The sequence below is a fragment of the Coenobita brevimanus genome, chromosome 48 (assembly GCF_032717465.1).
Source record: "Coenobita brevimanus isolate Jiangsu-jjx chromosome 48, ASM3271746v2, whole genome shotgun sequence".
NCBI classification, from domain to species: domain Eukaryota; kingdom Metazoa; phylum Arthropoda; class Malacostraca; order Decapoda; family Coenobitidae; genus Coenobita; species Coenobita brevimanus.
In genome coordinates this window covers 21,353,064-21,369,242 of record NC_137001.1, presented here as the reverse complement: position 1 = coordinate 21,369,242, position 16,179 = coordinate 21,353,064, and the positions used below count along the sequence as shown (strand labels likewise).

The 16,179-nt window shown below is 47.3% G+C and overlaps 1 long non-coding RNA gene across 1 annotated transcript; it reads left to right on the top strand.

Annotated features, from left to right (window-relative positions):
• The first annotated feature begins 8,298 nt into the window (after window positions 1-8,298).
• Window positions 8,299-9,375, top strand: LOC145399275 (uncharacterized). The gene is made up of 3 exons (XR_013897259.1): window positions 8,299-8,333; window positions 9,118-9,183; window positions 9,320-9,375. It is a non-coding gene; the product is annotated as an uncharacterized LOC145399275 (long non-coding RNA).
• The last annotated feature ends 6,804 nt before the right edge of the window (window positions 9,376-16,179 follow it).

Below are 16,179 nucleotides of genomic sequence, written 5' to 3'. Positions count from 1 at the left end.
AATATTAGGTAGTTTCCCTTGACCTAAGGATTCCTTGAATATTAAATACAATGGTCTGCTTAACTCTTCTGCACATTCATGTAGCACCCAACATGAAATTTCGTCAGGACCATTTGCTTTTCCTTTGTCTAATTTACTAAACTCCTCCTGTACTTCTTTTTCTGATATTTGTATATCTGGTAATACGTGTTGGGCATGCATGTTCCATATCATCTTGTACAAAATTTTCTTCTGTAAAAACTGATTGGAAGTTTCTATTTAGTGCTTCACAAATATCTTTCTCTCGTGTAGAGATGATCCCTCATCCGTAATGGACTGTATTTTATCTTTAACTTTGGTTTTGCTTCGGATGTAGCTGTAAAATAGCTTAGGTTGATCACTACTTTTATTTACAATGTGTGTGTGTGTGTGTGTGTGTGTGTGTGTAATCTTGTGAGCGTGTCTGTACTTTCCTGTGTATATTTTTAATAATTGGCGGAAATTGTACGGTATATACTGTATGTATGAAGAGAGAGAGAGAGAGAGAGAGAGAGAGAGAGAGAGAGAGAGAGAGAGAGAGAGAGAGAGAGAGAGAGAGGAAGCGTGTGTATGTGAGCGGATGAAAGTTTATGCGAACATGATTTACTGGGTGGCGGACTGTGTAGTAGTAGTAGTAGTAGTAGTAGTAGTAGTAATAATAATAATAATAATAATAATAATAATAATAATAATAATAAAGGGTATATTGATATTGCATCCATAAGGCTGAAGTTTTGAAACATGGCCAACATGATAAGCGTTGATGATGATGAAAATATTTGGTCGTTTGATATTTACATTAATTTACAGTATGATACATTAATGATCTCCTTATTGCCTCATGACATTATTTGTTGTTGATGAGGTATACGGTGGTAGGTATATGGCTGTTGTTGATGAGTTATACGGTGGTAGGTATAGGGCTGTTGTTGATGAGTTATACTGTGGTAGGTATAGTGCTGTTGATGAGGTATACGGTGGTAGGTATAGGGCTGTTGTTGTTGATGAGGTATACGGTGGTAGGTATATGGCTGTTGTTGTTGATGAGGTATACGGTGGTAGGTATAGGGCTGTTGATGAGGTATACGGTGGTAGGTATAGGGCTGTTGTTGTTGATGAGGTATACGGTGGTAGGTATAGGGCTGTTGTTGTTGTTGAGGTATACGGTGGTAGGTATAGGGCTGTTGATGAGGTATACGGTGGTAGGTATAGGGCTGTTGTTGTTGATGAGGTATACGGTGGTAGGTATAGGGCTGTTGATGAGGTATACGGTGGTAGGTATAGGGCTGTTGATGAGGTATACGGTGGTAGGTATAGGGCTGTTGATGATGTATACGGTGGTAGGTATAGGGCTGTTGATGAGGTATACGGTGGTAGGTATAGGGCTGTTGATGAGTTGTACTGTGGTAGGTATAGTGCTGTTGATGAGGTATACTGTGGTAGGTATAGGGCTGTTGTTGTTGAGTTATACTGTGGTAGGTATAGGGCTGTTGTTGTTGAGTTATACTGTGGTAGGTATAGTGCTGTTGATGAGGTATACGGTGGTAGGTATAGGGCTGTTGTTGTTGAGTTATACTGTGGTAGGTATAGGGCTGTTGATGAGGTATACGGTGGTAGGTATAGGGCTGTTGTTGTTGATGAGGTATACGGTGGTAGGAATAGGGCTGTTTTTGTTGATGAGGTATACGGTGGTAGGTATAGGGCTGTTGTTGTTGATGAGGTATACGGTGGTAGGTATAGGGCTGTTGTTGTTGTTGAGGTATACGGTGGTAGGTATAGGGCTGTTGATGAGGTATACGGTGGTAGGTATATGGCTGTTGTTGTTGATGAGGTATACGGTGGTAGGTATATGGCTGTTGATGAGGTATACGGTGGTAGGTATATGGCTGTTGATGAGGTATACGGTGGTAGGTATAGGGCTGTTGATGATGTATACGGTGGTAGGTATAGGGCTGTTGATGAGGTATACGGTGGTAGGTATAGGGCTGTTGATGAGTTGTACTGTGGTAGGTATAGTGCTGTTGATGAGGTATACTGTGGTAGGTATAGGGCTGTTGTTGTTGAGTTATACTGTGGTAGGTATAGGGCTGTTGTTGTTGAGTTATACTGTGGTAGGTATAGTGCTGTTGATGAGGTATACGGTGGTAGGTATAGGGCTGTTGTTGATGAGTTATACGGTGGTAGGTATAGGGCTGTTGATGAGGTATACGGTGGTAGGTATAGGGCTGTTGTTGTTGATGAGGTATACGGTGGTAGGTATAGGGCTGTTGTTGTTGATGAGGTATACGGTGGTAGGTATAGGGCTGTTGTTGTTGATGAGTTATACGGTGGTAGGTATAGGGCTGTTCTTGTACCGGTCAGTGGTGCCCGTATCGGTGTGGTAATGTTGGTGTGTCGCGTTGACCGTCGTTGTGGTGGCAGGCGGTGGGGGGGGGGGGAAGCATCTCGCGGTGTCTCGGATTATTTAGCAGTTGCTCGCTAAATCGCGGCAAAATGATCTGGTGTCCGGTGTCCAGGGAGTTGCAGTCGTTCTAACAAGTAATACAGGCAGCTGCAGTCGTTCTAACAAGTAATACAGGCAGCTGCAGTCGTTCTAACAACTAATACAGGCAGCTGCAGTCGTTCTAACAACTAATACAGGCAGCTGCAGTCGTTCTAACAACTAATACAGGCAGCTGCAGTCGTTCTGACAAGTAATACAGGCAGCTGCAGTCGTTCTGACAAGTAATACAGGCAGCTGCAGTCGTTCTGACAAGTAATACAGGCAGCTGCAGTCGTTCTGACAAGTAATACAGGCAGCTGCAGTCGTTCTGACAAGTAATACAGGCAGCTGCAGTCGTTGTAACAACTAATACAGGCAGCTGCAGTCGTTCTGAGCGACATCAGTGTTGTACGAGGCACATGTGCAGGTAAACAGAGTAATACAGTATGTACAGTACAGTGAGATGTGCCACGGAAGCATTCGATTGAGTTTATATTACGGCCTGACAAGAGACATGTTTTGGCAGGTGTGTACCGTGGCGTGAGTTCGTGCGTCTGTTATCTTGCAAACGTCATAGTGAACAGAATGAACAAGTTGGAGCGAGCGAAGGTGTGTGTGTGTGTGTGTGTGTGGTGGTTGTGGTGTGGTGGCGCCTGATATTGACACTGAGTGAGGCGGCGTGGCCTTGGAGAAGCTCCACCCTCATCTGTGACGTAGTCGTCCACACACACACACACACACACCGCTCGCCCGCTCAAACTTGTCGACTGTTGCCTAGTATCCCTTCCCCCCACCACACACACTTGGTCCCGCGAGCGTAAGTGCACCTAAATTCAAACCTATTTACTGTGCATGTAACAAAATAATGTTGTGTATTTTTAATGTGTCCGAATGTGGGTGTAAGCTTAGCAGGTGGTTCCCTTACACCAGCATTCCTACGTGCCACTCACCTTCACACGTCACCATTTCCACACAAAGCCACATTAGCTTTGCAGATGTCATAGCGCCAGTCCCTTAGCGATTTATGCTACGTGGCACCTCAGCATCCTCTTCTACGTTACTGATACAAACACTGTCGTCATTACAACTGTCCAAATATCATACAAAATAACGCTAGGAGGTAACATGCAAAATAAATGGCTCAGACAAAAGTGCTACGAAGCCTCCGATTCAAAATATGCGCCAATTACCCATCGTCCATATTGAATACGTGCTCAGGCGGTCTCATTCAACGCTGGTATATTGGTGTTGGTGTGCGTGTGTTTGTGGCACGTCGATGGGTTTGGTGGAATATCAGTAAACTTTTATTGTACAAGATTAAATAACTCAGTGTTCCCTGCCCCAGCCTGCACTCAACATGGCGTCACTTCACACAGTTTAAAGATTTGAATTTGACTAAAGGAGACTTTACTGATTTACCAAACCACTCGCCGGCATGTTAAAATCTATCTATCTATAGCCCAGCGCCCATGTCTCGCAAAGGGTGGCCACAGACAAAACGCCTCCAAGTCTCTCCGTCACCCACCATTTGACTGCTCTAAATGTAATAATACCACCGCTAATACCAGCACATAAGTCCTATAGGAAACAGTGCTAGCATGTATTCAGTATGTGTGAGTGGTGTGGTTGTGTGGTAGTGTGAGTGGTGTGGTGGTGTGGTAGTGTGAGTGGTGTGATAGGGAGAATGGTGTGGTAGTGTGAGTGGTGTGATAGTGAGAATGGTGTGGTGATGTGGTAGTGAGAGTGGTGTGGTTACTCTGAGTGGTGTGGAAGTTTGAGTGGTGTGGTTGTGTGGTAGTGTGAGTGATGTGGAAGTTTGAGTGGTGTGGTTGTGTGGTAGTGTGAGTGGTGTGGTTGTGTGGTAGTGTGAGTGGTGTGGTGGTGTGTTAGTGTGAGTGGTGTGGTGGTGTTTTCGTGTGAGTGGTATTGTGGAGTGTTCGTGTGAGTGGTGTGGTGGTGTGGTAGTGTCAGTGGTGTGGTGATGTGGTAGTGTGATTGGTGTTGTGGTGTGGTAGTGTGAGTGGTGTGGTGGTGTGGTAGCGTGGATAGTGTGGTAGTGTGAGTGGTGTGGTGGAGTGGTAGTGTAGGTAGTGTATGTGGTGTGATGGTGTGGTAGTGTATGTGGTATGGTGGTGTGGTAGTGAATGTGGTGTGGTGGTGTGGTAGTGTATGTTGTGTGGTGGTATGGTAGTGTGAGTGGTGTGGTAATGTGAGTGGTGTGGTGGTGGTGGTGTGGTAGAGTACAATAAGTAGTGTGGTGGTGTGATAGTGTGAGTGCTGTGGTAGTGTGGTAATGTGAGAGGTGTGGTAATGTGAATGGTGTGGTAGTGAGGTGGTGTGGTAGTGTGAGTGGTGTGTTTGTGTGAATGGTGTGGTTGTGTGGTAGTGTGTGTGGTGTGGTAGTGTGAGTGGTGTGGTGGTGTGGTAGTGTGAGTGGTGTGGTGGTGTGGTAGTGTGAGTGGTGTGATGGTGTGGTAATGTGAGTGGTGTTGTGGTGTGGTAGTGTGAGTGGTGTTGTGGTGTGGTAGTGTGAGTGGTGTGGTAGTGTGAGTGGTGTGGTAGTGTGAGTGGTGTGGTAGTGTGAGTGGTGTGGTAGTGAGTGGTGTGGTGGTGTGGTAGTGTGAGTGGTGTGATGGTGTGGTAGTGTGAGTGGTGTGGTGGTGTGGTAGTGTGAGTAGTGTGGTGGTGTGGTAGTGTGAGTGGTGTGGTGTGGTAATGTGAGTGGTGTTGTGGTGTGGTAGTGTGAGTGGTGTGGTGGTGTGGTAGTGTGAGTGGTGTGGTGGTGTGGTAGTGTGAGTGGTGTGATGGTGTGAGTGGTGTGGTAATGTGCGTGGTGTGGTGGTGTGGTAGTGTGAGTGGTGTGGTGGTGTAGTAGTGTGTGGTGTGGTAGTGTTAGTGGTGTGGTAGTGTGAGTGGTGTGGTGGTGTGGCAGTGTGAGTGGTGTGGTGGTGTGGTAGTGTGAGTGGTGTGGTAGTGTGAGTAGTGTTGTGGTGTGGTAGTGTGAGTAGTGTTGTGGTGTGGTAGTGTGAGTGGTGTGGTGGTGTGGTAGTGTGAGTTGTGTAGTGGAGTGGTAGTGTGAGTTGTGTGGTGGAGTGCTAGTGTGAGTGGTGTGGTAGTGTGGTAGTGTGAGTGGTGTGGTGGTGTGGTAATGTGAGTGGTGTGGTGTGGTAATGTGAGTGGTGTTGTGGTGTGGTAGTGTGAGTGGTGTGGTGGTGTGGTAGTGTGAGTGGTGTGGTGGTGTGAGTGGTGTGGTAATGTGCGTGGTGTGGTGGTGTGGTAGTGTGAGTGGTGTGGTGGTGTGGTAGTGTGAGTGGTGTGGTAGTGTGAGTAGTGTTGTGGTGTGGTAGTGTGAGTGGTGTGGTGGTGTGGTAGTGTGAGTTGTGTGGTGGAGTGGTAGTGTGAGTTGTGTGGTGGAGTGGTAGTGTGAGTGGTGTGGTAGTGTGAATGGTGTGGTAGTGTGAGTGGTGTGGTGGTGTGGTTGTGTGAGTGGTGTGGTGGTGTGGTAGTGTAAGTGGTGTGGTGGAGTGGTAGTGTGAGTGGTGTGGTATTGTGAGTTGTGTGGTGGTGTGGTAGTGTGAGTGGTGTGGTGATGTCGTAGTGTGACTTGTGTGGTGGAGTGGTAGTGTGAGTGGTGTGGTAGTGTGAGTGGTGTGGTGGTGTGGTAGTGAGTGGTGTTGTGGTGTGGTAGTGTGAGTGGTGTGGTGGTGTGGTATTGTGAGTTGTGTGGAGGTGTGGTAGTGTGAGTGGTGTGGTGGTGTGGTAGTGTGAGTGGTGTGGTGATGTGGTAGTGTGAGTGGTGTGGTGGTGTGGTAGTGTGAGTGGTGTGCTGGTGTGGTAGTGTGAGTGGTGTGGTGGTGTGGTAGTGTGAGTGGTGTGGTGGTGTGGTAGTGTGAGTGGTGTGGTGGTGTGGTAGTGTGAGTGGTGTGGTGGTGTGGTAGTGTGAGTGGTGTGGTGGTGTGGTAGTGTGAGTGGTGTGGTGGTGTGGTAGTGTGAGTGGTGTGGTGGTGTGGTAGTGTGAGTGGTGTGGTGGTGTGGTAGTGTGAGTGGTGTGGTGGTGTGGTAGTGTGAGTGGTGTGGTGGTGTGGTAGTGTGAGTGGTGTGGTGGTGTGGTAGTGTGAGTGGTGTGGTGTGGTAGTGTGAGTGGTGTGGTGGTGTGGTAGTGTGAGTGGTGTGGTGGTGTGGTAGTGTGAGTGGTGTGGTGGTGTGGTAGTGTGAGTGGTGTGGTGGTGTGGTAGTGTGAGTGGTGTGGTGGTGTGGTAGTGTGAGTGGTGTGGTGGTGTGGTAGTGTAAATGGTGTGGTGGTGTGGTAGTGTGAGTGGTGTGGTGGTGTGGTAGTGTGAGTGGTGTGGTGGTGTGGTAGTGTGAGTGGTGTGGTGGTGTGGTAGTGTGAGTGGTGTGGTGGTGTGGTAGTGTGAGTGGTGTGGTGGTGTGGTAGTGTGGTAGTGTGAGTGGTGTGGTGGTGTGGTAGTGTGAGTGGTGTGGTAGTGTGAGTGGTGTGGTAGTGTGAGTGGTGTGGTGGTGTGGTGGTGTGGTAGTGTGAGTGGTGTGGTAGTGTGGTAGTGTGAGTGGTGTGGTGGTGTGGTGGTGTGGTAGTGTAGTGGTGTGGTGGTGTGGTAGTGTGAGTGGTGTGGTGGTGTGGTAGTGTGAGTAGTGTGGTGGTGTGGTAGTGTGAGTGGTGTGGTGGTGTGGTAGTGTGAGTGGTGTGGTAGTGTGAGTGGTGTGGTAGTGTGGTAGTGTGAGTGGTGGTGTGGTAGTGTGAGTGGTGTGGTAGTGTGAGTGGTGTGGTAGTGTGAGTGGTGTGGTGGTGTGGTAGTGTGAGTGGTGTGGTGGTGTGGTAGTGTGAGTGGTGTGGTGGTGTGGTAGTGTGAGTGGTGTGGTGGTGTGGTAGTGTGAGTGGTGTGGTGGTGTGGTAGTGTGGTAGTGTGAGTGGTGTGGTGGTGTGGTAGTGTCAGTAGTGTGGTGGTGTGGTAGTGTGAGTGGTGTGGTGGTGTGGTAGTGTAAATGGTGTGGTGGTGTGGTAGTGTGAGTGGTGAGGTGGTGTGGTAGTGTGAGTGGTGTGGTGGTGTGGTAGTGTGAGTGGTGTGGTGGTGTGGTAGTGTGAGTGGTGTGGTGGTGTGGTAGTGTGAGTGGTGTGGTGGTGTGGTAGTGTGAGTGGTGTGGTGGTGTGGTAGTGTGAGTGGTGTGGTGGTGTGGTAGTGTGAGTGGTGTTGTGGTGTGGTAGTGTGAGTGGTGTGGTGGTGTGGTAGTGTGAGTGGTGTGGTGGTGTGGTAGTGTGAGTGGTGTGGTGGTGTGGTAGTGTGAGTGGTGTGGTGGTGTGGTAGTGTGAGTGGTGTGGTGGTGTGGTAGTGTGAGTTGGGTGGCAATCCATGTATATTATATTCCATCTTTAGTTTGTATAATTAATACAGTATATACAAGAGAGAGAGAGAGAGAGAGAGAGAGAGAGAGAGAGAGAGAGAGAGAGATGTATAGTGTTCTCATTCACAGAATCCTTCATGCCTATACGGCTTAATATGTGTGTGTGTGTGTGTGTGTGTGTGTGTGTGTGTGTGTGTGTGTGTGACGTCACTGGCCTACACACGTTGCATCTGGTGCCGCCTCTCGCTCAACATATATAAGCTGCGGTGTGGGCTGCTGCCTCAGTAGTGGTGCTTCTCTGGTGTGGTGAAGTTCCCTTGAGTGTCCCTCCCAGACGCAACACACGTGCTCTCACTCCCGTCTCAAGGCACAAGCATTTCTTTACATCAGTCTCACTGCACCAAAACAACCTCAACTTGTTTCAACTCAACACCACTCAGCTCTTTTCCAGCCCATCGGCCTACTACAGTTTCTTGTGAGTCACCTGATTTTGTCGTAACAGCAAAACCCCATTCTGCTCTTACGGTCATTACAAATACGTTACAGTCACTAAAGCAGTTTATCTTTTGAATTACATCTGATTTTGTCGTAACAGCAAAACCCGTGTCCTCTGACAGTCATTATAATGATTAGATGCAATCACTGTAGTACATAAGATTATATTACATCCTACAGTGCAATTATTAGATTGCCAAGCAAGAACAGATCACACATTACTCACCTGCTCAGCACGATGGCTAACTCTACAGACAAGTTTATATATAGTTCAGCATCCAGTATCACTCCTAAGGAAATGCTGTACAGTTGGCTTCACTCCTGCCTGACCCACCCAGTACAGCCAATGTTGTCTCAGTCTGAGATACAGATCTATAAGCATGGCAAAACAAGATCAGCAATTCACTGCTGAGCAGGAGGGAGAGGAAGAAGAGCTTAGAGTAAGGCCTATCTACTGCTGAGACATTTGTGGTGCTGGGTGGTTTATGAGAAAGTGGAGCCAAATGTACATATAATTTAGCCTAGGATACATTTATATAACTATTTGACCTCGATGCTAAAGGTTGTAAATTAACCTGACCTGTTCAACACTACATACATCCATGTTGTATACGTGATGGCATCTGATGGTGATCAACTTGTGCCCTGGCAGGGTGAAATGAGGGAACGTGTGTGTGTGTGTGTGTGTGTGTGTGTGTGTGTGTGTGTGGGTGTGGGTGTGTGCTCGATAACCTGTAAAGTCAAATCAACTTGTGTCCTGGCAGGGTGAGGTGACGGTACAAACAGAGGTGACAGTGATGGTGAACGAGGCACCGACCTCCAACATTCAGGTCAGTTGAAATACACACAGAATTATAAACTAATGTGGCCATACTGTTGCTGTATGATCTAGTGTCAGTCTTGCCTATACGCAGACACACACTGTGCACTCAGCCACTCTTGATGTAATGTGACGACTGCCCTCAGGTGAGTGGAGGAGGTGAGGAAGGGCTCCAGGTTGGAGACAAGATTGGGTGTCGAGTGGAGACTGGGATGGTGAAGGACCTGCTGGATGGCAACGCAGAGGACCTGGAGGTCCTGGTGCGAAGGTTCAGACAACTGGTTTCCTGCAAAAAACACTCAATAAACAACATCAGGACAGTGATCCAATCTGGTTGTCTCAAGAAGTTTGTGGAGCTCCTGCAGCTGGACGATTGTGGTGAGGTGCAGGTAAGCTGCCACTTTTACCTGAAGTACCTTTTATTCCGTTATTATTAGGACCAACCAGTGGCTGGGCTGTCAAACACTGCTTTCTGCCACGCTACTTGGTCATAACATGATTCTTGTTAGCAATTGATATTTAATTTGCTGCAGTGATAAGTTCATCAATATATTCTTTTACGTTTGAAGGCTCATGGGCTTCCCTTGGATATACTGCAGTACCTGCCAGTAATCTGATTTCAGCACAAAGATGGAGAAGAAAGAGAAAGTTTGTAGCAACCCCTGGGGTCTGGTTTTCAGTCTTTTACTGTCCCGTCACTCAGTCTGCAGTAGTCGACACATAAGCACATAATTCCATCTTTCTTGGCTTCTGTGATGAAATGTAACGTCCAGACGGTGATCGAATTTTTTATTACACCTCCAGAGCGCATGTGAATGTCTTTATGTGCTTCCCCTTCCTGTGTGTGTGTGTGTGTGTGTGTGTGTGTGTGTGTGTGTGTGTGTGTGTGTGTGTGTTAAAAGGCATGGTTATAGGACGGGCCAGCCATTTAGGTATAATGGGTCGTAATTTTTGTTATGCATCTGTTATCATCAGATCAAGCAAAGTCAAGTACTTCTTCCTGGTGACCAAATCAAACATTGCCCTTCCCTTCTCTCACCAGTGGGTGCTCTGAATGTCGTTCACACATTGTGTTTGTGGCTCAGGTTTCACACTTCAGGATGGGACAAGAGTGTCTGTGAGGTGGTCCTTGTGAGAGTAAAGCTACGTTTGCAGGTGACCACATGGAACCTGGGACAGCATCATTGTGCAACAGATCTGTCAGTTGATACACATGTCAACACTGGCATTCATGTGTTTGTTCTTGGTAGTAAGATTCATCTTACTGCCACCAAAATACACGTGAATACTTTAGTGTTGTTGGATGTAACTACCAGACCTCTGCTACACACTGATGCAATGCCTGGTTCATTTGTGGCATACGGCACATCATCCTTATGGATCAGTTACCTTTTAAGCCCATAAATCATAGCTTGAATGTTTTAATGGATATTGTATTTTAAATACGGATGTTCAAGTCAGCGTCATATCGTCTTCTGTAGCTGTAGTCCTATCCTTCGTACCCCAGTAGTACAGTCTTGTACCTCGTATCATGTAGTCTTCGCAGAGGTACTCGTGGTTTTTAGTGGACCAGGGTTTATGGCACTGCTTCCTAATGTCATTTAAGGTAAACTTTGTTGCCATCTAAACCAAAAGCTGTTCACTAAATGGCCATTGATTTTATTAGGTGTAATTACGGTTCACAGAAGATAGATTTCCTTTCAGTATGAGAACAGTGACTCATGTTGAGGATTCTGTTGCTGCTGTGCAAGATACACCCTAGAACTAGATGCACGAGTACTACCATGTATAGCAGATAACATGGATACACAAGTACCACAAACAACTCATTGAAATCTAGCTGTGTGCAATAAATGAGTATTTTGGTTGCCTGCAGAACGAGTCAGCATGGGTGTTGTGTAACGTGGCAGCTGGGAGCAATGATGACACCCAGGCGGTGCTGGACGCCGGGGCACTCCCTGACCTGGTTCGCCTCATGGCCCCACAGTTTTCCAATGCGCGCCTCTCCGCTACCTGGGCCGTCATGAATATCGCCTGTTCCACCACGGATGCGAGAAAACAGTTGCTGGCTCACAATGCCCTTAAATTTCTCTGCATGTAAGTTTCCTTCATTCAAACACACACTTTTTTTCTTTTCCTGGCTGCAGGTGCGTGTTCTTATGATCATATTTCCATCAGGTTTCTCATACATTGTACAAAATCTTGATGAGAAAATACCTATATCTTTTTAATACAGTTTGTTGATTGCAGTTATTTTCTTCCACCAGAATCAACTTTCTTCTGTTTTTTCCAGCTCATAGTGTAGCATATGAGGCAGTACGGTGCTGTATTGATATAACTGTCTGTTTCAGAATGTTAAAGGATGAAACGACAGCTGTGGGTTTAATAGAGATAGCAACAAGAGCTGTTTGCAATCTGTGCCGTGCTGGAGCAACGTTAAGCGAGCTGGTGCCCTGCTTGGCCCTATTGATTAAGCTTGTCTCTCACAGTAACCATGAAGTGAGCAGCCTTGCTTGTTGGGCTATAGCAAATGTGGGTCATATCTATGGGCAGCTCCTCCTCAGTTACCTTCCTCCTGGCTTCACTCACACCCTATCTCAGTTGCAGAAGTGAGTTCTCATTTAAACTTAATGTATGGTGTCACTGGGGCCTCCATGAATGATGGTTGTTTCACTTTTCATTGTAAAGGCCTTTCAGTAGATTCAGTAGCAATTACCCATTTCCACAAATAATATTATTTCGGTTCCCAAAGTCTACTTTAAAAAAGAGTTTTTAAAATCAACTTCTAATTCAGTCTTTTCCGTATATTGGCCAAGATAACCCATTATATCCTTCAAAAGGTGATTAAAATACGTAAAGTAACTTAAGACAAAACGCTACGTTCATCAGGATACCCACTAAAGTTTTCATCTTGCAGGCAACATCCTCAGCGCCCAACCCTACAGAAGCTCATTGATGTCCTGGAAAAGATGCAACCAGTCGGAGACGCAAACAGTAAGGCAGTGACCGTGTATGAAGCAGCAAACCACAGTTCCACCAAGAGGAAGAGGAAGAGCCCTGTCCCCGGAGGAGTATCCACCAGGAACTCTCCAAAGAGGATGAGGGTGATTGGACCAACAGAGTCAGATATGCCTTGCAAATCTTGGATAAGAACTCGAGCAAGAGCCAGACAGCAACTGCTTCGCGTTCCTGACCAAACCGTTCACTGCAGTACACATCACAAGGTACTGAACAAGACTGTATTTTACTCCCGTATTTCTGATATTATTTCATTCACAAGATCTATTGGTGCTCCTGGACTGGTAATAATGGTCTAGTGAAAATGTTGATGATGTTGCAGGAGGAGCTGTGGTCCTCAGTGCAGGCTGGTGATGTGGCACAGGTGGCACAGCTGGTGCAGGTCACAGGTCCAGCTGTGACCCGGGGCAGCAGCGGCTGCACACTGCTGCACGTGGCAGCAGTCAGCAACCAGCCGGAGGTGGTGGAGTGGCTGCTGCAGGTGCTGAGTCCCAACCTGGTGAACAAAGCGGGCCTGACCCCGGCCCACCTGGCGGCCATGAGGGGTCACACACAAGTGCTGAGGCTCCTGCAGACCGACCCCCACCTGGACCATCTGGCCTATGACCCAGCTGGCAACACCTACCACCACTGGGTACGTCACACCATACACTACCACCACTGGGTACGTCACACCATACACTACCACCACTGGGTACGTCACACCATACACTACCACCACTGGCTGTGTCACATCATACACTACCACCACTGGCTGTGTCACATCATACACTACCACCACTGTGTAATTCACACCATACACTACCACCACTGGGTACGGCACCATACACTACCACCACTGGGTACGTCACACCATACACTACCACCACTGGCTGTGTCACACCATACACTACCACCACTGGCTGTGTCACATCATACACTACCACCACTGGCTGTGTCACACCATACACTACCACCACTGGCTGTGTCACATCATACACTACCACCACTGGCTGTCACACCATACACTACCACCACTGGCTGTGTCACACCATACACTACCACCACTGGCTGTGTCACACCATACACTACCACCACTGGCTGTGTCACACCATACACTACCACCACTGGCTGTGTCACACCATACACTACCACCACTGGCTGTGTCACACCATACACTACCACCACTGGCTGTGTCACACCATACACTACCACCACTGGCTGTGTCACACCATACACTACCACCACTGGCTGTGTCACACCATACACTACCACCACTGGGTACGTCATACCATACACTACCACCACTGGGTACGTCACACCAAACACTACTACCACTGGGTACGTCACACCATACACTACCACCACTGTGTACGTCATACCATACACTACCACCACTGTGTACGTCATACCATACACTACCACCACTGTGTACGTCATACCATACACTACCACCACTGTGTACGTCATACCATACACTACCACCACTGTGTACGTCACAGCATACACTACCACCACTGGGTATGACACACCATACACTACCACCACTGGGTATGACACACCATACACTACCACCACTGGGTATGACACACCATACACTACCACCACTGGGTACGTCATACCACACATACACATTGAGAGCAATCCAGGACCCACAAACAAATACATATGTCCCACATGCTCAAAACCTATCACGTCGAGCCGACAGACAAAGGGTTGAGTTCAGTGCAATTCCTGCAAGAACTGGACCCATTACACCTGCACAACACTTGCATCCAGAAAACATTACACAAACACCTGGACTTGCTCCTTATGCTCCTTCCCCCACCCACCAACCCCCCCTAACAATCCCACTCCTACTTCCTTCACACCTCCACAGCCAAATCCACCGATCCTTCCCACACCATCCAGTCCCCCAACTCCTCCCATTCCAACCCATCCTAATCCACCTCAACCCTTACCTCCATCGCAACCTCCTCCTACCCCTTCCCCTCCACACACACCACCTCCCCCCCGTGCTGCAGCAGCCAACACACATCGCACACACAACATTAACATCCTTCAGTTAAACATAGATGGCATAAACACCAAAAAACAAGAACTCACACAATTCATCAGGTAACAGGATATACACATTGCTATCTTACAAGAAACAAAACTATACAGAACACAAAAAACACCAACATTTCATAACTTCACCACCATTCGACAAGACCGGCCTGACGGCTGTGGGGGTGGACTCATCACCCTGGTACACAAATCCATCAACTTTTCAGATACCAGTGCACACACAAAGTCACTTCTACCCCCACATGACACCACAACAGAAATACAATCAATTAAAATAAGCACTGGTAACAAATCACACACAATCGCTAACACATACATTCCTCCCCAGTCGTCCCCCACAGCACCACACAAGTACTCTCCACAGATACACCACATCACTAACATACCCAATATCATCCTGGGTGGTGATTTCAACGCCAAGTCGTCGGCCTGGCATGTCAACAACCCTGACACAGACAGAGGGCTGGTACTACAATTCCAGACAGATCATCTTTTCATACTGAACAATCTAGACCAACATACGCAAATTCCACACCAAGCCCTCTTCCTCCCATCATCTCCAGACATCACCTTCTCCCCAAACCTCGCCTCCACTACATAATGGAGAGTGGTCAAAATCCTAGGTTCTGATCACCTCCCAATCATCATCACTACCAAAACCAGAATCACCCCAGCTGGCCACACACACACACACACACACACACACACACACACACACACACACACACACACACACACACACACACACACTAATTATAAGAGTGCCAACTGGGAGGCCTTTGTAACTGAAACAGAACAACATTTCGAAACACTAAACAGTACACTCATCACAAACATCAACACCGCTGTGCACACTGTCAATACAACTATACAAAACGCAAACAAAAGACACATTCCTAGAGGCAACAGAAAGAGACACAACCCCAACTTCACACCAGAAATTCAAGGCCTCATCAGACAACGGGACACATTGCGACACTCCCCGACACCCAATACACAAGATACCGTACGACAAATACAAGAACTCAACACTCAGATAAACAATAAAATATCAGAACAGCAAACACGAAACTGAAAAAATTACCTCCAAACACTTGACCACAAAACAATCATCAGCAAACTCTACAAAACACTAAACAGCATCGCACTTTCCAGCAGCAACACCACACAATCACACGCTGCCATCACAACAACAGACACCATACCCTCAACCAAACAACAAGCAAACACTCCCATCAATCACTTTTCACAAGTCAGCCATCTAAACCCCCATCCTGAAGACCGACGTATCATCCGGCGTAAGAGACAGTTCCCCACAGACCCAGACTACACACCTTTCACCCACAACCAAACGAAGTACATCATTAACAACCTCAAGCACTCATCTGCCTGTGGACCAGACAACATAAACAACACTCACCTTAAACACCTTGGACCACAAGGCATACAAGCACTCACCAACATATCAAAATACAGCTACTCACACAACATAATACCCAACATCTGGAAGCATGGCATTATCATCACTATCCCTAAACCCAACAAAGACCCCACATTACCCTCCTTACACCGCCCCATCACACTCCTCTTTACCCCCTCTAAAGTCAATGAACGACTGGTACTACAACTAGTCACACCTCACATTCCCCTAGCCCGGTCACAACATGGCTTTAGGCCACTACACTCCACAAACACTCTTCTTACAGACCTTACACAGAGAGTTTTCAATGGCATGAATTCAGCTAGGCCACCGCACAGAACACTCCTAATCACACTAGACATCAGCAAAGCTTTTGATGCCATTCCCCGCAACAACCTCACAAACAAAATACTCAACACAAACATGCACAATAACACAAAAAGATGGCTGGCAAATTACTTAGCAGGCAGATGTGCACATGTAACATTTGCCGGTCAGTCTTCTGACATCAGAAACTTC